Raw genomic sequence first — 23,097 nt, forward strand, 5'->3', positions numbered from 1 at the left:
TAAAGGCTGTTAGGCTAGTCTCCAGGGAGGGTGGGTGACGGTCACAACCACGCATTATGGGTATAAAATACTTGACTGCAAGATTAACAGTGCATCAATCTTCACAAGAAGCTTACACCCTTTTGTGGCACTAAGCTATGAAGACCAATGCAGACAAATAGGAATAAAAAAAAAAAAAAAAAAATTGGAAAAAAAAAAAAAAAAATGAAGTTGGACCATATGTGATATAGGTCCGATGTGAAACATGCGTCGGCACATAAACGTTCCCCCCTAACCAACAAAGGTATATTTCATATTTATTACTTGTTTTTATTTCATTAAGAATACAATTTGAATAAAATAATGACTTTTAAAATGATCACTTTGCACTAGATGCGCTCCCTTTTATCCACAACTCATTTTCATGCACCGCTTCTCATTATCATTATTATTATTATTATTATTACTATTATTATTGTTATTTAGCGCCGTTTCTTGTATTTTGTACTTATTTGGCATGCCTAGGTTTTCAAGTTTAAATTTTGAAATCTTTAATCCGACTCTTTCCCCTTGACTGCTGTAACACCGGAATTTCTCAATTATGGGATCAATAAAGGTGTATCTTATCTTCTCTCTCTCTCTCTTTTTCAGCAAAAAGACCCAGAAAATGTACGCATAGTTTCAAATGTGCGACCTGTCAGAGGGAGAGACAAGAAATACATCTTCTCGTTGGTACTACGCTAAGGACCATGAGCGAAATTCTCTTTGTGATGGGCCTTGGTGTTTGAGCGTAAGTTTTGTTTTCTATTTTTATTTTTATTTTTGTTTTCTGTAACCATGGATGAAAGCAACCGCCGTCCCTCAATACTTGATGATACATGAATTAAACCAGAATGCATTCAATGAAACTCAGGAACCCACTCAATCTTTATGTGAGGAACAAGAAAGTGATATAGATATGGGATATATACCTAACCAACAAACGTATATTTCATATTTATTACTTGTTATTTAATTTAGCATACAATTTGAATAAAATAATGAATAATCCTCTCTCTCTTTTTTTTTCAGCAAAAAGACCCAGAAAATGTACGCATAGTTTCAAACGCGCGACCTGTCAGAGGGAGAAAGAAGAAGAAAATACATCTTCTCGTTGGTACTATGCTAAGGGCCATGAGCGAGATCCTCTTTGTGCTTGGTGTTTGAGTGTAAGTTTAGGTTGTTGTTTGTTTTTTTTTATTTTGTTTTTTATTTTCTGTAACCATGGATGAAAGCAGCCGCTGTCCCTCAGTACTTCATGTGATGATACAAGAATTAAACCAGAATGTATTAAATGAAACTCGAGAACCCGCTCAGTCTTAATGTGAGGCACAACAAGATGTAGAAATCACCGACCCACTCACAGACATCAATATGGCTATCGCAGATCTTGATCATTCTCAAAGCATTTTAAACACCATAAATCAATGTCAAGACTTGTTAAATCAAATACCCTCATCCTCTTCAAACAGCGTACCCATGCAGTACGACTCTTTAATCGGAGAACAAAGCCCCGTCATTTATTTTATCCCTGACCCGTTCTCAGATATTGATGTTGCTATCGCCGAACTTAATCATACGCAAGCTGTTTTAAATACGATATGCTAATGTCAAGATTTGTTAAATCAAATACCCGCCAAACCCTCGACCTCAAACGACACGCATTTGCAAACCGAGACCCGACTTGATAATAATCAAAGTGCCCAAAATCAAACGAGCGTCTTTAACGCCATAGACCACGCCATAAATCATTTAGAAAATGTCCAACTTGCAACGTCCGACTGTCAAAATCAACAGCGAGGGGGTAATGTAGAGTACGTTCGTTCGGAAAATTTAGAATATCAACACACATCGCAGCGAGAAAACTCGCCTCAAAATTCACCCTCGTCGAGGGTGGTGACGCGACCTAGATTTAACAACGTTGAATCCAGCCATCCGCTCAACATCAACATTACAGAACTACATTGAGGTACGGCTGATTTTGGTGAATTTTACGTCAGGGTGTTTACAGAGATGGCGCAAGCGGTGACGAACGTCATTTCACAAGTCGAACGACAAGATGTGGTGCAGCTCGAGTTGAGAGGCGATACTCTGCCTCAAGGCACGTCCTCCGTCGTGAGCGGAGAGGAGTTTGATTTAACTCACTTACAGTCTTTCCTAGACCGAATTGTGCAATCTAACACAGCCGTTAAAACTGACGGTAATTTGGTATTCACCGTCCAACTCGTCAAAAATCCCCCGAGGTGGCGGTCGAAGACTCTTGTCTAATACCTTAGATGGCAAGATTATTAAAAAAAAGCGACGGTCTCCGCGGGTCGTAATCAACGGCCATGACAACCAACTTTGTTTTGCAATTAATTTGGCTCACCTGCTTTACCCCGATATTGTCGATAGCGAAGCGTTTGCACTCGGCAGAGACTTTCAAAGTAAGGCGGGTTTGAACGATCAGACCGCGGTAACGTTCGGCAATATAGCGAAATTTGAAAAAGTCTCAAACTGCAAAATTGTAGTGTTCTACAGAACCGACGACGCTCAAACGCTCTCTAAATTTGCGACCGACTCACAGAGAAGACAAAAGACGGTGTTTATGTTTCTGTTTGAAAAACACTACTACGGCATAACAAGCCTGAAATCCTTCCTAGGCTCGCCGTACGTGTGCGAGTATTGCTACACGGGGTACACCTCCGTCGTGTGTCACTATTGCGAGGGTCATTGCTCCGTTTGCTCGGACCCCTCCTGTAGCGAGCAAGAGCTCCGACCCATAGTTTGCGTCGACTGTAACAGAACGTGCCGTTCCACGTCGTGTTTAGCCGAACACAAAGAGCCCGTAAAGAGGCCTGTGGCTGAAAAATACGTCAGTAATTGCGAGCTGATTAAAAGATGCAAAAAATGCGACATGCTATACTACATCGCTATGAACGGTAACAGTAAACAACACGCGTGTCCAAAAGTTAAATGTAAAATCTGCGGAGTAACCGTAGAAAAAGACGAGAGCGAGGAGCACCTGTGTTACATACAGTGTTTACCCGTCGAGACAAAACATACAGAGAAATTGATTTTCTACGATTCTGAGACGTACGTAGACTCGTTGTGAGCGCACGTCCCTTTTCTGGTGTGTACAAAAACCCTTGACGGCAACAGTTTATTATGCATTTCAGACGACCCATGTACAGAAAATCCGTCTTTATCGCTCACAACGCTAGAGGATTTGACAGATACATTGTGCTCAACGCCATGCTGTCTCTGAACCTGAAGCCCGAGGCGCTCGTAATGCAGGGAAGCAAAGTCGTACGTTTCACCGACGCCGATTACGAACACAGATACATCGATAGTCTCAGTTTCTTGACGTGCCGTCTGTCGGCTCTGCCCAAAGCCCTAGGTTTTCCCAATAAAAACAAAGGTTTTTTCCCCCATCGATTTAGCTCCCAGAATCATTTAAAGTACGTAGGCCCCTACCCCGAGCCAGAGGCCTACGGCGTCAAACAAATGAGTAAAGAGGGCAAGAGAGAATTTGAAGCGTAGTACGAGATGGTGCGTCACGGCACATTCAATTTTGAGAAAGAAGCCGTCCGCTACTGTCAAAATGACGTGGATATTCTCGCGCGAGCCTGCGACATTTTCAGAAAAGGTTACATCGATGAAACGGGCGTGGACCCTTTCAGTTGCGCCACCATCACTTCGGTCTGCATGAAAGTGTTGCGCACAAATTTCCTACGTCCCAACACCCTGGCCATTCCTTCTCCCGACGACTATCGAAGACGTCGCAAAGCCTACTCAAACGCCAGCGTTCAGTGGTTAGAGTGGGTGGCGCATACCGAGGGCGTCTTTATTCAGCACGCGTTGAACGCGGGTGAAAAACAGATTGGTCGCTACTTTGTAGACGGTTACGCCGAGGTCCAAGGTGTGAAAACGGCTTGGGAGTTTCTGGGTTGTTTTTATCACGGTTGTCCGTCCTGCTTTGAGCCCCACGACACATGCCCTCTGACGGGCAGACCGTTTGACGAGTTGCACGCCTCCACCGTGGTGCGAATACAGACGTTAGAGTCCGTCCACGGTCTCAAGGTGAACATGATGAGAGAACACGATTGGCTCAAGTTGAAAAAATCCCATCCACCTCTGAAAGATTTTCTCAAGCGTGCCAAAACCCCTCGACCTTTGTCACCTCGCGATGCTTTGTACGCCGGTAGGATGAGCGCCGTGAGGCTGAGGTACACGGCGGCGGCGAACGAAACTGTAAACTATGTGGACGTGACATCCTTGTATCTCTACATTAACTGCGCCTTTCCCTATCCTCTAGGACACCCCAAAATAGTTTACCGAGATTTCAAAGAGCCGCAAAACTACTTTGGGTTAATCAGGGCCGTCGTCTACCCTCCTCGAGGTTTGTTTTTCCCCGTGTTGCCCTACAAAACACCCTCGGGTAAACTGGTGCTCACCCTCTGTCGAACGTGCGCCGATCTTAATTTTCAGGCCGGCTCGTGTACGCACGACGATGAGGCCAGGGCGTTGACAGGGGTTTCGGTCACTCCCGAATTTAACAAAGCCTTGGAGTTGGGGTACCGCTTAGGTAAGATCACAGAGGTGTGGCACTTTGATAGACGCAGCGTATTTGTAGAGTACATGCACACTTTTCTCAAGGGTAAACAGGAGGCCTCGGGCTACCCCGCCAAGGCCTCGGATCAGGAGAGTAGAGAAAAGTACATTGCGGATTACGGGGCAAATCAGGGCATTTTGCTGGACGCGGACAAAATTCAACCGAACCTGGCTAAAAGACAGGTGGCTAAGCTCTGTCTAAATAGCTTATGGGGAAAGTTTGCCCAGAGAAGTAACCTGAACCAGACCGTGCTCGTCAGGGAACCGGAGGAGTTTTTCAGTTACATGTTTTCAGAAAAACACAAAGTCAAATACTAAACGAGACCATGGCTCTGATTCAGTGGTGTCACAGCGATCGGTATATCGCACCCCCCAACAAGACGGACAACGTGTTTATCGCGGCATTCACCACAGTCTACGGCCGTCTAAAGTTATACAAGTATTTGCATCAATTGCAAAATCGGGTACTTTACCTCGACACCAACTCTCTAATTTATGTCGCAAAAGAGGGAGAGAAGGGACTCAAACTGGGTAACGACGGACGGACGAGTTGGGGGGTGACACCATACAGGAATTTGCGGCGGCGGGTCCTAAAAGTTACGCCTACTTGACCAGAAAAAACAAACGAGCTGTGCTGCGGGTGAAGGGCATTACTCAGACGCACGAATGTTGTGAAAAAATCAATTTTGACAGCGTCAAAGAGCTGGTAGAGGGTTACCTGCAAAACCATCGCATGGGGGAGAGGGAGGAGGAGGATGAGGAGGAGGGGTTTACTGAGACTCTTCAACACGGCATAAAGAGGGATAAAAACGGGTTTCTGCTTAAAAACTTGTCATTTTTAAAAAGGTTTCTTGTGGTATTTGACAAGAGACGGCTGCTTTCCACAGGTGAAACGTTGCCGTTTGGCTATTGAAATGTTTTCCGCAGACCACCGGCTGATTGACTTTGATCCTAGACTGCGAGTGCCTTTCTCATGTCAGATTGTGGGACCCAGTGGATGTGGAAAAACTTTTTTTGTAAAAAGTGTATTGGAAAACTAAAAGATATTTTGTCTCAGGTGCCTGAAAATACTGTATGGATATATACTTCGTTCCAGCCTATGTACAGTGAACTGCAAAAGATTAATAAAAAGATTAAATTTGTTGAAGGCCTGCCTGATTCTTTTGATGATGAGAACCTGTTTCCCCCCGATCAAAGTCACTTGATTATCCTGGACGACGTCATTTTTCAGGCCTCCGACCATCCCGAAGTAGTCAAGATTTTTACACAATACAGACACCACAGGAACATGAGCGTCATGATGTTGACGCAAAATGTTTTTCATCGGGGCAAACACAGTCGGACCATCAGCTTAAACAGTAATTACCTGGTCTTGTTTAAAAACCCCAGAGATAGGTTACAGATAAATATATTGGCTCAGCCAATTTTTCCTTTGAGAAAAGCTTTTTTTTTTTTCAGAAAGCTTTGAAGATGCCACCAGAGACGCTCACGGTTATTTAAATGTAGATCTCACCCCAAATTGTCCAGAACAATACAGACTGAGATCGGGTTGTTACCGGAGTAGTGGCCCGTCGTCTATCTACCTAAATCACGGTCTTCCTGAATCATCATCACCATCGTCGTCATGTCTGCGCGTTTAAAAAGGAGCGCTCCTTTACTGCGTGCTTTGTGTCACGCCTCAGAGGCGTAAAGGTATTCTTAACAACGGCTCTTCCGACTTTCTTCAGTCTTTGTGCGAACTCTCTTTAAATGTTTTAAAAGGAAACATTCCCCTGACCAGGGCTCAATATCAAAAACTCAAAAGGCAAAAGAAAATTATCAAATTGCTGGCAAATAAAAAAGCCAGCCTAAAAACCAAGCGCCGAGCTCTGATGACCCAGTCCGGAGGGTTTCTATTGCCTCTGCTTTCGGCGGTTGTGCCCATCTTTGGACAGCTTCTAGGAGGACTAATTAATAGGCACTAATCAGAAAAAAAAAATGTCTCAAAAGATGTTTTTGGTCACGCCTCAACAGCTGAGCCGTATGAGTCAGACTATGGGCAACAACAACAACGACGACGGTGAATCTCACGCCATGAGACATACGGCTGAAAATGATTTAGACGCAAAAATGAGGGATATATAATAAACAAACGGGGGCTTAATCCTTATGAAAAAATTAAAAAATATAACGCTCTGTTACAAAGATACCTCACCCTGGTCAAACAAGGGGAGAAGGAACGTCAACTTTACCTAAAGATGGCGAGAGGCCTCCCTCACGACTCTGACGAGCTGGAAGAAAAACAAGATGAAAATAAAGAAAAGGACGAGAAAGAGGGCAGGACTGGATGAGACGGCTCGCGAGGTACTGCAAAATTTTCCTCAGCGTGACCTCAAAAATGCCGAGTATATTATGAAGAAATTAGTCAAAAGCCAGGACGGGTGGACTCCCAAGGGCGAATTTATTCACGAGGGAAAGATTGTGAGAGGTTCACATATGATTGACTTGTTTAAAAACCTATCAGTCTCTTATAAAAATAAATCTCCAACGCCCAAGGGATGGACGGGGTTTTTGAATACTCTGACGGAGCTCAACATACCGATAAGCTCGGTGACCAATCCTCGCGCTCGCGCTCAATATCGTCGACTCAAAACCGTCGGAGGGTGACGTGAAGGAGAGGAAGCAGAAGAAGAGGAAGAAGGAGAAGAGGGGGCCGTAGCGCCGGTCGAGAGGGAGAAAGGAAAGCGGAAAAAACAAGATTTAATTCCGTTTGCGGAGGAGGAGGAGGAGGAATGGGTTACGCCGGTAAAAGGAGTGAAAGAAAAAAGTAGAAAACGGCCGCTCGTTGGATTAATTATACGGCGTGATAATTACTTTAATAAAAGAGTCGTACAACAACAACATTGATGTTTGTCTTGTCTTTTTTTTCATTCTTAAACAAGTTGTAATAATCTTTGAACATTTCTAGAGAACAGACGGTGTGGTAAAAAGAATCTGCTCGTTGAATCCTCGTACAACGTTGATATTTTTTCACAAACTTTGATACCATTTCATCATTTTTTACGGCGTCGTCGTGATACAGAGATAGCGCACTCTCAAAAGGTAGCCCGCAGGCCCTATGACACAAATAATAAACACAATGCTGTCCGCAGGCGGTCGACGCGACGTCTTGAAGTTGTCTTTTCTGGTACAGTAATTTTTTCTTACAATGGCTTTTTAAAAATTGTAACACGGTTTTCGGGTAATAGACAAAGTCGGGCGGTAGTCCGAACGAGTCGAAAAAAGTGGCGCTCCCGTCTTGGTCCAGAGTGAGCGCTAGCCAATGTTCTCCGGGCTGATGACTAGGGTGCGTGTTGACGATCATGTAGGCGGGAAGTCTGAATGAGTGCGTCAGCGCCGGTAGTTGGTCTGAAGCCCACACGCCGCAAAACGTATCTCCCAGTAAATGTCACATGACACCTTCCAATTGGTGGTTATTCATATTCTTTCTTTTCTTTCTTTCTTTCTTTTCTCAATAATAATCCACCAGCACTTGACGTTTGGAGTTGATCTCCAAAATATTCTCATAACACGCGTACACGATCAGAGTGGTTGTATGCGGCAGGGGAACTCTGAATCTCATTTCCAACCTCAAGCACCCGTTGGAGACAGGGGACAAGGCGTCTGCGTCTTCGGCCGCATTGAGATTAAACACAAACAACGAGTACCCCTGGTTAAAATCCTCCCTGTCGATGCCCAGCGGCAAATCTTTCAGGTGTCTTCCCGTGGCCGTATACATGTTGTAAAACTCTCTGACTGACTGGCCTTGGTCAAATTGAGGCTGGAAAGCTTTGGCGGGCACCTGTCTGCCGTCCTGACAGAGGGCCAAGTATTCCACATCGTTATGCGCAAAGTTGAAGGGTGACAGGTCAGTTTTTCCCGTAAAGGCTTCGTGGTTCACCATAGCCAACACTATATATTTCGGCATCGTGCCCAAAAAGAGATTTTCTTGATTACATACTTGAGTATCTTCCGGGATGGAGTACGTTTTCACGTTGACGCGGGACAAAGGATAGAGCGCGTTACCCCTCAACAGGGCAGCCGCGTGACCCAGACACACCGCGGGGGAAACGGTAGTTTTCTTGACAAACAAAGAAGCGCCCGATATTTTTAATTTAAAATTAGCGTTAGCGGCTTGCATGAGACAGAAGGCGTCGCTAGCGCGGGTCAGTTTAATTCTCAGATCCACAGAGTTCAAGAGAAGCCTCTCGCAGAAAAATATGTCGGCGTGGAGAGGGCCCAACAGGTGAAGCTCGCGGGAATTAGCGGTGAACCAAGCTCTCTTCACTAGACCTTTGTTAGGTCCGTTATTTGTCACCACAGAATCCATAGAGTCTGCCATGTCTTTGTAAAATAACCCGGCGGTAAACTGCTTTTTAGAGAATCTTCTGAAAAGTTGAGGAGGGTTTCGATCATGGCTCTGTACGGGTGAGTGGCGCTGGATTGCGATATCAATCTATCGCACTGACTGAAAATGGTATTCAGAGGATAATTCACGAGGCCTACGGGCGCATCATTATCCAGGTTCGTACCGTCCGCTTTGGTAATTTTCAGTTGCAGGTGTAGCAAGGTGTCGTTCAAATCCAAATATTTTTCGCCGTCTCCGGGAATGAAAAACTCTATAGGCCCCGAGTCGATAATGGCCGATAAAGGCAAAATCTCTGTGTAGAGCTTTTCGTCGATAGACAGCTGCGTCATGGGGGCTGAAAATAAATCCAGCTCCGCCATGCTGCACTCGGCCGATTTGTGATGTAAAAGAGCCATGTATTGTTTTTTGTTTTTTTGTTTTGTTTTTGTTTTTTTCCTAAAAGATATCGCCGGACCTTATCGCCGCTGCTGAGGGGCTCCGGGTAGACTTGTTTCCCTTAGCACCTCTCGTACCGACTGACTTGCCCTTGGCGGAGCGTCGATGTTTTTTAGATCCTCGTGAAACGCGCTCCCCCGGAGGTCTCTTTCTCGCTCTTCTAGCCAAAACCATAATACCCCCGGATCCTTCTTGAGACATCTGATCAGAGTTTCGACCGGTTATTTTACCTACGGCGTGGCTTATGACCTCCGAGGCTATGTTTTTAGCGACCGACCTGAGATGAGGCTTAGCGATGGCAAAACCTTTTTTCATGATAGGGGACACGAAACGGAATAATCTTGAAAATATAGACCCTATCCCTCGTCCGTACATGACGGGGGAGCCGTAAAAACCGGGGAGGGCTCCGCCCGCTTGGTTTTCATAGTAGCTCACAAAACGATGAGGATCGTGGTAAGAGGTCATGGTTTCAACGAGGTCTTTGCGGGTCTGAAATGGAGTTTCACGATAGTCTTGCCAAAGGTAAAGTTTACCGGCTTATTTTGATCGGTCTTAATCTCAACGTGGATTCTTTCAATGTGTTTCTTGATGACCGGTAGATACGAGGCGGGATTAAAACACTGCGTGATGACGTCTCCGTATGTCCCTTGTATAGGGACGGTCCTCAAGAGCGGAGCGCAGGCGTCACCTACGAGCTGATGACTTACCACGTCGCTGTAGCAGTAAAGGTGGTAATTCCCTGCTTTTATATCGGCCGGGTGGGGCGCCAACCTGGCGTCGAACGTGAACCATTCTCCCGATTTCATGCCCAATATGTAAGACGCGGGCAGAAAAACGCGCAGATGATACTGACCGAACTGCCTGAAATTCAAATCTTTTTTGGATGTTGTTAAACGCTAAAAAAATGTCGCTGTCGACGACTCTAAGATGTGTGTTTAGCTCGGCCCTGAGCTGCTCAAAGTTGGCGTAATATCCCCCTGTGAACCTTCAACGGTTGACTACGACTCCCCGTCGGGTGTCGCGGGTTTTTTTTCTCCACTCAAAGTAGGCCGCGTCTTGAGGAATGTTATGCCACGTGTGCAGGTACGAAATCTCCATCAAGGCCACTTGCCACGGGCCCTCCAAGTCAATATGTTGCGCCAAGTCGACATGGAAACTGGAGCCAGTATTATTTTTAAATATGTGTGCGCTGGCGTTGGAGGGCAGGGTAATGTAAAACCCCTCGCCGCCTGAGATCTGAGACATGATGAAATCAATCAATTCAATCAATTTTATTTATAAAGCCCAATATCACAAATCACAATTTGCCTCACAGGGCTTTACAGCATATGACATCCCTCTGTCCTTATGACCCTCGCAGCGGATAAGGAAAAACTCCCCAAAAAACCCCTTTAACGGGGAAACAAAAACGGTAGAAACCTCAGGAAGAGCAACTGAGGAGGGATCCCTCTTCCAGGACGGACAGACGTGTAATAGATGTCAAACACGCCTCTCACTTTAGATATTCTCACGAGATCTCCCTGTTTAAAATTCATCTTTAACTTTTCTTGGAAGCTCAGGGGGATCGAGCCGTACAGGTTTTGAAAAACTTGCAGGGTGTTCTCAGACGTCACTTGCATAGGCGTCATTTTTATACTCGTGTGATAGCCGTTATTATCGCTTTTAAGCAAGTCCTGCAGGACGTCTACGTACCTGCGGGTGTTTTCGGCTGTAAAATATCTCCACATTCTAGTTTTCAACGTATGGTTAAATCTCTCAATTACCGAGGCCTTCAGATCACTGGCCGTGGCGAAATGTTTAATACCACGTTTATCCATCAGCGCCTTAAAAGTCCTGTTAAAGAATTCTTTACCCGCGTCCGTTTGTAACTTTTCAGGGGTCTGACTGTCGTCTAAAACAGAGTCAAACGCCCTAGTGACTTGGGACGCCGTTTTGTTTTTTAGCGCTCGCACGTACGCTTTCTTTGAAAACTCATCGATGACCGTCAACAGATAAACCGTTGTTGTGCTTGGTCAAGGCTTGCATGTCACAGAGGTCCGCTTGAAATTGGTTCAGAGGTCGCGGTACAAAAACCCTATTTCTGGGAAAATGTATTCTGGCAGGTTTATGCGTCTTGCTCGGCTAAAAATTCTCTGACTCGGTCAGGGTTTACTCTTTTCCCCGTCTCATCTTGTACGGCCCTGTGGAGTTGTTCGACTCCTAAACTACCCGGGTGAGACGGGTCGTAATAAACCTTTTTCATGACACGTTTCTCCGACATGCGTAATAAACCTTTTTCATGACACGTTTCTCCGACATGTCAATAATGAACACAACCGGCGAAAACAACCAAAACATTTATTTTAAAACAAAAAAAATCGCAAGTTATATGAGGTATACATGATTCAAACATTTAAGATATACGAGCTATACATGATTCAAACATTTAAGTTATACAAAGTATACATGCTTCAAACATTACAAGATATGAGCTATACATGATTCAAACATTTAAGATATATGAAGTATACATGGTTCAAACATTTAAGTTACATGAGCTATATACATGATTCAAACATTTAAGTTATATGAGGTATACATGCTTCAAACATTTAAGATATATGAGGTTTACACGCTTCAAAACATTTAAGTTATATGAGCTATATACATGATTCAAACATTTAAGATATATGAGCTACACATGTTGAAAACATTTAAGATATATGAGCTATACACAGTTACAAACAACAACATAGCATTAGGCTAAAGCAGACGAGATCAAATTCATGGCAGAGGTCCCGTGGATAATGTGAATATAATAATGCAACCTTCTCAATTCTGTCAAGGTATCCGCAGGTACGAGACAACACACTGCGTCTACAAACAAAGCGTACAGAGTAACCAAATGGCTTACGTTTGAGGCATTCATCTCTTTAATGATTTTATAGAATGCATCGGCCACCGAACTGTCTTTTACAAGTTGCAATGTGGACCGTACCAACACATCCCAGGGTGTATGTACAGATTGGGACCTAACTATATCCAACATGCATTCAAATCGAGTTACTTTAACGTCCCTGTTCAAACCCGCATGATTCACAGTCATTTTGTTTTTAATAACCTGATCCAAAACACGGATTAAATGACAAATGATCACGTGTTCCTCTACAGGCGTTACGAGTTTAGTCCAGTAGTGACCCATTTTCACTCTATAAGCCAAAACTCCAGAGCTTGGTCTAAGATTTCAATCTTTTCCTCGTCCCCTTCGGTCATTGTGTTGTAAATCTTGACGATTGAGTGTTCGATGCGTCTCATTGTCTTAAAGTCATGCAGCAGGAAATCACAAGGCAAGCGTTAAGAGCTCGTTGGATGGTAGGGATAAACCGACCCGTCCAAAGTCTTTCCTTCAGCTGGGAGTGGTGTACCTCGTAAAAATAGTCCGACGTCTCTTCCAGACATTCGTGCTGACACTGACTCGGATGGTTGATTTGACACCCGTTGCAGATTTCCTTTCTGTACCGGGCCAAAACATACAGCAGCAGTTTACTCACTACGGCTCTCACCGTATTCAGAAATGCCGCAGACAGCACTGAGTCCGTTTCATCGTGCATTCCTTTACAAGGAGGTCCGGTTCGCACGTCTGCGGCGGCGGGAACGGGCCGTGAAGAACAACCATCGCTGTCGGGTGAAGCGGGCATTGTTGGAGTCGACGGAGGAGGACTAGGAGGAAAGCCCTGGGACGGCTGCAGTGGCGGAGAAGGAGAGGCCCAACGCCTCAGCGACGGCGGTGCAGAAGAAGGCCTGATAAGGTCGGCCTCTGGTGATGAAGGAGCTGGTGAAGGCCTGATAAGGTTGGCCTCTAGCGATGAAGGAGCTGGTGAAGGCGGGAGAGACATGTTTTTCAGAGTCCGTCGGTCGTTTTTAACTAGTCCGCCCTTCGTAGCTTTTTTAAACGCATTGGTATGGAGGGAGGGAGAGAGGGAGGGAGGGAGGGAGGGAGGGAGGGTTTTTTGAAAAAGGAGGAGTCTTCTAAAACAGCGTTTTTTTCACAAGCATAATGTCTCTAGAGCTCCGACTGCTGGCAAAGAGTTCCTTAATATTTTCCGCATTTTCCTCCATCATTTCCAACCAGTCTGTGAGAGGAAGGCGCAATGATGCCTGGAATATGCCGCATTCAGAACTGAAATACTCCAAGACAAATTCGTCCGGATGTTTGTCCTTCAGCGACACCTGACGGCTGGCTCGATAGAACCATCTGCCTGAAGCCGAGCTTTTTGTCTCCCACACGGTGCTGGCCACAAAACCATCTGCCTGAAGCCGAGCTTTTTGTCTCCCACACGGTGCTGGCCACAATTTTCTTCTTCTCTGTACCCGGCAGGCTTTCTTTCAGGCCGTGCGAGAAATTTGCTTCTCTCGTGTCTCTTGTCTCAGGCACTCTAAGATCAGTTAATCCCACCATATTTAACACACTCCAGTCTATTGAGGTGAGTGTTGCTTGGGCCACAAGAGATCCAAAAGTTTCCCCTTTCTCCAACTGATAAAAACACACTTCGTTCGCTTTATAGTTGAACTTGTAACCCCACGCACCTCCGGCATCTAAACTCCATTCCTGTGTAAGAGCGGAGGCCGGGGGGTGAAGTAGGTCAAAGGTCACCATCCATCATCTTTAAATTTGACAGAAAGTGTATTATTCAATCTCTTGCGCGCGCACGAGAGAAACGCAACATTGATTTACAATTGTGGTGACCTCCTCCCAGGCTACCTTTGCATCATCAGCCCGTGGAGGTCTGCTCACAGTTCCGTATATTCGGACACTGCGAGCTTGGACCTCCCGGACCAAAACATCAGTTTCCTCCTGGGAGAAGTTTGGCCGTCTGACGCTGCTGCTCTCTTCTGCCATGGCGAATTGAGTAAACTCTCATTACGCCTTCGCGCGGCGCATTTAAGGGCGAGGAGAGGGGCTCATTTGATTGGTGTGATGTGTGTAAAACCCACTCCACGCCTTCTCTCCTCCCTCTTTCCGACTTGCGCAGGTAGGAGGGACGGAGGTGGGAAAGAGGAGTAGCTGCGCCAGGGCGCACGGTGTGCCAAACTTGCAAAATCCGCCTGGCCACACCCAGTTGGCGAAGCGCAGGTGCGCTGCGCCCCTGCCTCACCCGGTCCGTGAAACTAGAGCCTTGAATGGCAAGCCAATAGCTAGCTATCTGGATAACTGCTCCTTCTTGTGCTGAAATTTCACTGACAAATATCAGTGATAATGGCTAACACTAACTTATCCACAAAAACAGATTTCTGCAGTGGCTTGCACCAGAGATGTGAGCGCCACTTGGCATTGTAGCACATTGTAGTAAGCTCGATTGATATTGAAATATATCAGTGAATTAGGTCTACACTGGATTACTGGGTTGCAAATTGGCTAATAGTAATTAGGCAAAATAAAAATGATTTACACCTACCCCAGCAGCGCTTTTTGTCTTGAAATCATTGTGGTCCCTGATGTTTGTGTCCCTAGTACCGGTGGGGTAATGTGGTCTGGGGGGCACCAAATCTCAATCTCGCCTAGGGCACCAAAATGGCTAGGGCTGGCCCTGGGAAAAGTGGTGAGCTCGGTTTAGGTCAGGGACCTAAAGTAGTTTAAGTTAGGAACCTAACACAACATCTGATTATTTCAGCCGTTAAAGGCGGAAGAAAAGGTTGTGAGAAGCTGTCTGGGTTAGAGGAGAAATACAGACACTTGCTATCAAAGTGGAACAGGCAGAGTGAGGGAAGCGCATTTTTTCTTTATTTCCTTTTAGTAAGTCGTGCGCATTTTTCGGGTAAAGGGAAACATTTTTCCTTTAAAAGTGATAAGTTTGTGCATTTTTTGAGATTGATTTTTGCCACCACAGGTTAATTTCTCGAGGCCCTGCTGCTGGCATGCTGACGTATTGCGGTAAGTGTGTTGTGTCATTTCCTGTGTTTTCTGTGAGAACGTCACTGTGCTGCTCTAGCGAATTCTACTGGCTTTCTTTCTGTTTTTTCCCCACTTCGGTTGCTTAACATCTAATTCAAGTCTTAACCCAAACTAGTTCTGTTTAAGCACTTATAGCTCTCCTCCGTTTTACGTCTTTCTTGCTAATCTCTTAGGTGTTGTTTGCACGTTATTAGCCTTGTTAGCTACATGAGCTTAATAGTTACCAATGGCTTCTCCTTCTCCTGCTCTTTCTTGCTCGGTGTGCCAGATATTTAGTTATGCTTCTGCCTCCTTTAATTGTAATATGTGTAGCTTATTTGCTGCGCTGGAGGCGAGGCTCAGTGAATTAGAAGCGCGGCTCCGCACCATGGAAAATCACTCGGTAGCTGCGGTAGTTAGCCAGCCCCCTGTAACCGGTGTGGAGCCACTTAGCATAGCCTCTGCTAGCATTCCCCGGTAACCCCCGTGCAGCCGGGAGGTTGGGTAACTGTCCGGGAGAAACGTAGCTCCAAGCCGAAGCCCACAGTTCACCACCAGCCTATTCGTGTTTCTAACCATTTTTCCCCACTCAGCGACACCCTAGTCTCGCCACCAGACAATCAGAGATCTCCACATTCTGATAGTCTGGGAACACTCCTTTCTAAAGTGTGTTTAACACACCGGAGAAAATGGCCGGCAACAAAGTAACGCCTCTTGCATTTTTTAAAAGGACACGCCCTCCCGGAAATGTGCACTCCCCCTTTTCTCGTCCGCAAGGAAACAAACACACAGAGAGCTTGAAAATGGATGCCGAGAGATTTAACTCTGTTTAATCAAACGTGTGCTCAGTCCACAAGATTGTGGAAATGAAGGACTTACAACGACTTTGTTTAAAACTTTTTTTTATTTTTTTTTATTGTGAAGTTGAACAAGACAAGTGACAACGTATAGTAGACAGAATCACAAACAAGCAAATGACAATAAAACGAAACAAAGCAGAAACAAGAAACAAGAAACGAAACAAGCAACAACAAAAAAAGAAAGAAAGAAAGAAAGAGAAAAAAAAAAGGAAACAACAGCAACACAAGTGTTTGAGTGTGTGTTTTGTGTTGTGTTGAGGAGTCATGAGCAAGCAAACTTTTAACGCAGTCGGACAATGTTTACGAGCACAAGAGTTCAGCGAGCCACCGAAGGACCGCCCTGCGGATTTACTATTGGTTCTGCAGCGTAGGGAGTTTTTTTAAACTCTGAAATTGTATCCGCCCATCTAAACACAAAATCAGGGAGAAAGGCATCAGTCTTTAGTTAAGCAAAGTGTCTAAAGACTTGTGAGTCCAGCGGACACACCTGCTGAGGAGAAAACTCTGATCATTGGCAGCTCTAACGTGAAGTTAGCAACACCAGTGGCCATAGTCAAATGTATCCCCGGGGCCAGAGCGGGTGACATTGAATCAAATTTAAAACTGCTGGCTAAAGCTAAATGTAAATTTAGTAAGATTGTTATTCACGTTGACGGCAATGACACTCGATTACGCCATTCGGAGGTCACTAAAATTAATGTTGCCTCGGTGTGTGAATATGCAAAAACTATGTCGGACTCCATAGTTTTCTCTGGACCCCTCCCAAATCTGACCACTGATGACATGTTTAGCCATATGTCATCATTTAATCGCTAGCTGTCCAGGTGGTGTCCAGCAAACAATGTGGGTTTCGTTAACCATTGGCAAATTTCCTGGGGAAAACCTGGTCTGATTAGGAGAGACGGCATTCATCCCACTTTGGATGGAGCTGTTCTCATATCTAGGAACCTGGCCAAGTTCATTAGTAATTCAAAATCCTGACAACCCAGAGTTGAGACCAGGACTCAAAGTCGCAGTCCTACACGCTTCTCTGAGCTTCTAGTGGAGTTACCCACCCATAGTTTTATACAAACGGTGTCTGTCTCCCGATCACTTAAATTATCTAAATCTAAAATTAAACAAAGAGGAGTTGTGCATAACAAAAAAAAAAAAAAAAAAAAAAAAAACTAAAACCTCTTCTGTGACAGAAAGACAAAACAGGAGAATTCAATGAAGACTGTTAAATATCAGGTCTCTAACATCTAAAGCAGTGTTAGTAAACAAATTAATATCAGATAATCATATTGATGGGAACTGCCCATTGGTTCGACAGCCCATTGGTTCGACATCCCATTGTTCCAACCATATTAAACTCATTGTTCCGAAGTCCGTTCCGAAATCATTATGATGTCCTGTGGTTAAGGTCTGGTTAGGTTTAGGCACAAAAACCACTTGGTTAGGGTCAGGAAAAGATCATGGTGTGGGTTTAAATGAAAAAGAAAGTGACAAACACATAAGCCGTGAGCCTGCTCCACCTCAAGCCGGTCGCGGAGCACAATACGCCCGCCGCGAGCCGTTCAGCACCGCGGACAGTCGGACTAATGGGATGTCGAACCAATGGGCTGTCGAACCATTGACATGGACCCATATTGATTTACTCAGCCTCACTGAAACCTGGCTGTGTCAAGACGACTATGTTAGTCTAAATGAATCCAGTCCTCCCAGTCATAACAATACCCACATTCCTCGAGGCAGCAGCCGAGGAGGGGGGAGTTGCAGCCATTTTTAACTCTAGTCTGTTAATCAGCCCTAAACCTAAACTAGATTATAATTCATTTGAAAGCCTTGTTCTTAGTCTTTTACATCCGACCTGGAAAACCTTGCAGCCACTTTTATTTGTTATAGTATATCGTGCTCCTGGCCCGTATTCTGAATTTGTGTCTGAATTCTCAGAGTTTTTATCCAGTNTGACATCTCTCCATTTAGTGCATGTATAGGTCCAGTTTGTGCATGTGTGTGTTCGGACCTGTGTGTAATTGACAACAGAGTGTAAAATTGAATTTCCCCTTGGGGATTAATAAAGTATATAAAATAAAAAAAAATAAAAAAAAATCTAGTTCTGACGTATGGCATTGAAATTGATAACGTAACAGTCTTTCCACAGAATCTCTCGCTATCGGATCAATTTGATTACTTTTGATTTCTTTTTACTCGATTACACACCACTCAGCAACAGTTACTATACTAGATGTTTATCAGATACTGCAGCAAAGAAAGTTCGCTCCTTGGTATAACTCTCAAACCCGTAAGTTAAAACAAATATTGCGGAAATTTGAAAGGAATTGGCGATTAACCAAACTGGAAGAATCTCGTTTAGTCTGGGCAGACAGTCTCAAAACGTATAAGAGGGGCCTCCGCAATGCCAGAGCAAACTATTACTCAGCTTTAATAAAAGAAAATAAGAACAACCCCAGGTTTCTTTTCAGCACTGTAGCCAGGCTGACTGAGAGTCATAGCTCTATTGAGCCTTGTATTCCTTTAGCCCTTAGCAGTAATGATTTTAAGAGCTTTTATAATGACAAAATTATAACTATTAAAGGCAAAATTCATGACCTCCTGCCCTCAGATAGTAACTATCTAACCTCAAACACAGCTGTAAGACCTAATATATATTTAGATTGCTTCTCCCCAATTTCTCTTCAAGAATTGACTGCAGTGATTTCTTCATCTAAATCATCAACGTGTCTCTTAGACCCCATCCCAACTAGGCTACTTAAGGAGGTCTTACCTTTAGTTAACACTCACTTATTAGACATGATCAATATATCTTTATTAACATGCTATGTACCATAGCTGTAATTAAACCTCTCCTAAAAAAGCCCACCCTGGATCCAGAGGTGTTAGCCAACTATAGACCAATATCTAATCTTCCTTTCTTTCAAAGATCCTTGAGAAAGTAGTCGCAGACCAGCTGTGTGATTTTCTCCATGATAATAATTTATTTGAGGAATTTCAGTCAGGATTTAGAGTGCATCGTACCACTGAGACAGTACTAGTTAAAATTACAAATGATCTTCTGGCTCGCAGGTTTGCTTCATTTAAGCCCAAGGCTCATAGGTCAGGTTAGGTTTGATGATACCTGCACTAATTTAAGTCTCAGATGACAGTGAGTTTTTAGATAGTGTTTTCAATGTGTCTGTTTGAAGATTACAAATTATCATTTACAACTCATGCCACTGACATGTTACTGTCTTTTTGACAAATCACTTATGCTACCATTTTATCACATATCATATGAAGCAGCCTACTTCATTCGTGGTTCTGATGATGACGCTCGTAATCAACAACCCTGCCCCTTTTACATGAGTGCGCTCGTGGCTGGATAGGAAAACCCAGATTTGACTGAACTAGTTGATAACCAGCTTAGTAGTACCAGTTATCCAGATGACCAATGTTAGGGTTAGTCAAACCAGAAAACCAGATGATATCCTGGGTAAACTGAACTGGCTTCGTAGTGCATGCCTCAGGACCCATAAAACTTAAGGCCCTGACACACCAAGCCGACAGTCGGCCGTCGACCAAAGTCGGGCTGTCGGTGAGCATCTGTCGGCCTAGTTTTTGCAGTGTTTTAGTTTGTCTAGGTGGCGTGCAAATCATCAGGAGGTTTTGTGGCACCTTACCTGTAAGAGGGCATAAAATCCAAACCGATGGAGTAATGACAAAGTTAAGATCTCTTCAGCAGGAGTTGGCCTGTTTGAAGCCGATACGATAAACGGTGTAGGAGAAGATATTTTTTTTTAAAAGAGCATTTTTGAGGCAAATAGCTCACTTCCTGTTGGATTTACGTCGGGGTGTCAGCACATGATTTGTAGGTCTCGATGAGTCGAACAAGCCAGTTTTGGTTTGATCTTTCAGCGACATTCCTACGGGCCGCAGCAGCCATTTTAGTGTGTCTAGGTGGCACTAGTGAGCCCATTTTGGCACTTGTGGGGTTAACTTGTTCATTTTATCAAATTCTTCGCCAGTCCTGACATGCTTGCCTTCAGCCAAGGTCCCTAATAATAATAAACGCACCAAAAACAATAGGGTCCTCTACATTCAGCCGAGGTTCCTACTAAATGATTGAAAGCAAAATCTTGAAATAGAATTAAGAACACTAGTAGTGAAATTGCTGTGGAAATTAACCTCAAAGTCACTTTTATGCTATTGATATTTTCTCTCAGCCAGTTATGTTCTCTCCTCACCTGTGAAGACCCTGCATAATCATCCTTGCTGGCCCTGACCCTGCTCGTTCTATTGTGGAAATAAAGATTAAAAAAATATGTGCAAAGCAATAGTGAGCACAAGTTCTGCGCAGAAATTAATTTTACAACATCATCATCATCTGGCAACTGGGCTGCAAAAACTACTTGGTTAAGTTTAGGAAAAAATGTTTTAAAGAAACCAACATTAACTGTCAGTATAGGAAAGGGAAACAAACAGCTGTTTCTGATGTAAAAACTATATCCACTTTGACCTCATCCACAAGAGGTTTTGTGGCTCAGTAATTCCTCCAGACATATGTAGACACGTGTTGTATTAGGTATTTAAATGCCTGAGGACAGGCTTGATAGTTTAAAGGGAAACTATTCAAAAACGAAAAACGTTGTTGTGAGTTTTGAGATTCAGACTAATAAAACTGGTCGGCAAGTGCTGATATATGCACAGTTAAACACTAAATGTAAAAACTCTGAAACAAAGTGAGTCTGTTCATACCTTCCTGCACACACCACTGTTACCAGCTTGAGAAGGTTCACAATCTAAACTGGGAAACAATATCGTCCTTCAGCATTATTACTGCAGAGAGAGCCGAGAGTTCAAACAGAAATATTACATAAATCATTTATGAGCTGTTAGAGAGCTAGGTCTGGGTCCCTCTGTGTGTTTGTAATAAGCTCCAGTTGCCCTTCAAGCTATATTGTTTTTCTCTCTCTGTCTCTCCTCCAGTCTTTTCCAAACAAAGAAGAAAAATGTGTATTCAGCGTGCATGTCGAGGACGGAGCCTGCGGGAGCTGCTGCCACCTAGAGAGACAAGTGGATGAAGGGATGAAAATGGAAAGAACTGTTACTTTACAGACAGTGGAGCTACTAAAGTCTGTCTGCAGAGTGGTCTATGGATTATTCAGACCAGGGGTCTCCAACCTTTTTCCCTCGGAGAGCTACTTTTACAAAATGATAATGGACGAGAACTACTCATGTTTTGTAACATTAATTCTCATACTGTATTTCAATCAATTCTATAATCAATCAATTTTATTTATAAAGCCCAATATCACAAATCACAATTTGCCTCACAGGGCTTTACAGCATATGACATCCCTCTGTCCTTAGGACCCTCGCAGCGGATAAAGAAAAACTCCCCCCAAAAACCCTTTAACGGGGGAAAAAACAGTAGAAACCTCAGGAAGAGCAACTGAGGAGGGATTCCTCTTCCAGGACGGACAGATGTGCAATAGATGTCGTACAAAGCAGATCAACATAATAAATTAACAGTAATCCGTATGACACAATGAGACAGAAAGAGAGACAGAGAAAGAGACAGAGACAGAGAGAGATGCAGGACAGACGGTAATGACAGTAGCTTACAACAACATAAATGAAAGTAGTAATATTATAATTATGATTCTGCTATTGTGGTACAATATGTTGAAAGTAAATATTAACATCTGATAGTATATGTATGTGACAATAATCATATGTGTATAATAACAGTAGAAGTATGACTAATGATAACAGCAGCAGGAGGCATCTGGCAGGACCACAGCAGCAGCACAACCACACATGTCACACTATCCAGGCACCGCTGTGATAGAAGTTAACCTGCGAGACAGTGGAGCACAAAGGCTCCGGAGAGGAAGCCGAGTTAGTGACATGCAGTATGGCCGAGTTAGCAAGATGCAGTAACAGGACATGAGACAGCGAGAGAGAGACCCAACAACGGGTGCCGAGCTGAGCTAGGCCAATTCCCCCTTTTAAAGAATTCAAAAAAGAGCCATCAAATTTTATAAACACCTTAAAACAAGTGACCCCAACTCCTACCACTACAAAGCTCTGCAATGCCAAGAGGAGAACATGGAGAAGAGCCCCCTCAGCCAGCTAGTCCTGAGGCTCAGCTCCTCTAACAGCACAAGACCGCAGGACAGCCCTCACACAATCTGGACCCACCAAATTATAGAGAAACAAAAAGTACATTACATTAACTATTGGACATCGACCACAAAAACGCAAAGCAAACTTCAGTGTTATTTGGCTCTAAACAGACAGTACACTGTGGCAGAATATCTGAGCAACGTGACTGATGAGAAACTGAGGAAGACTTTGACCATGTACAGACTCAGTGACCACAGCTTGGCCATAGAGACGGGCAGACACAGGCAGACCTGGCTGCCCAGAGAGGACAGGTTGTGTGAGCTCTGTCCACACAGACAAGTGGAGACGGAGACACACTTCCTGTTGCACTGCAGCAAGTATGAACACATCAGAGCCGACTTCCTCTCAAAAATAAAACATAAAGTCACTGACTTTGATTCTCTGCCTGATCAAACTAAAATGCAACACATCCTTGGAGAGAACAGAGTCAGCAGCTTAGCAGCAGCAAAATATGTTAGGTTATGCCACAGCCTGAGGGACAACCATCACAACACCTGACACACCTGTCTATATTTACAGTCCTTGTAACTCACAATCTACATTTTTCGTTATTCATTTTTTTTTTTTTTTCTATATTATATATTGGTGTATTGTATTGTAGATTGGTGTATTTTGTATTATATATCATATATTTAATCTTTTTTTTTTATAGTTTTCTGACTTACTTTTATTATTGTACTTTATTTGTAAATTTTTAATGCCTTTGGCAATATTGTTAATCTACA

This window comes from Epinephelus moara, chromosome 22 (genome assembly GCF_006386435.1).
Source record: "Epinephelus moara isolate mb chromosome 22, YSFRI_EMoa_1.0, whole genome shotgun sequence".
NCBI lineage: Eukaryota > Metazoa > Chordata > Actinopteri > Perciformes > Serranidae > Epinephelus > Epinephelus moara.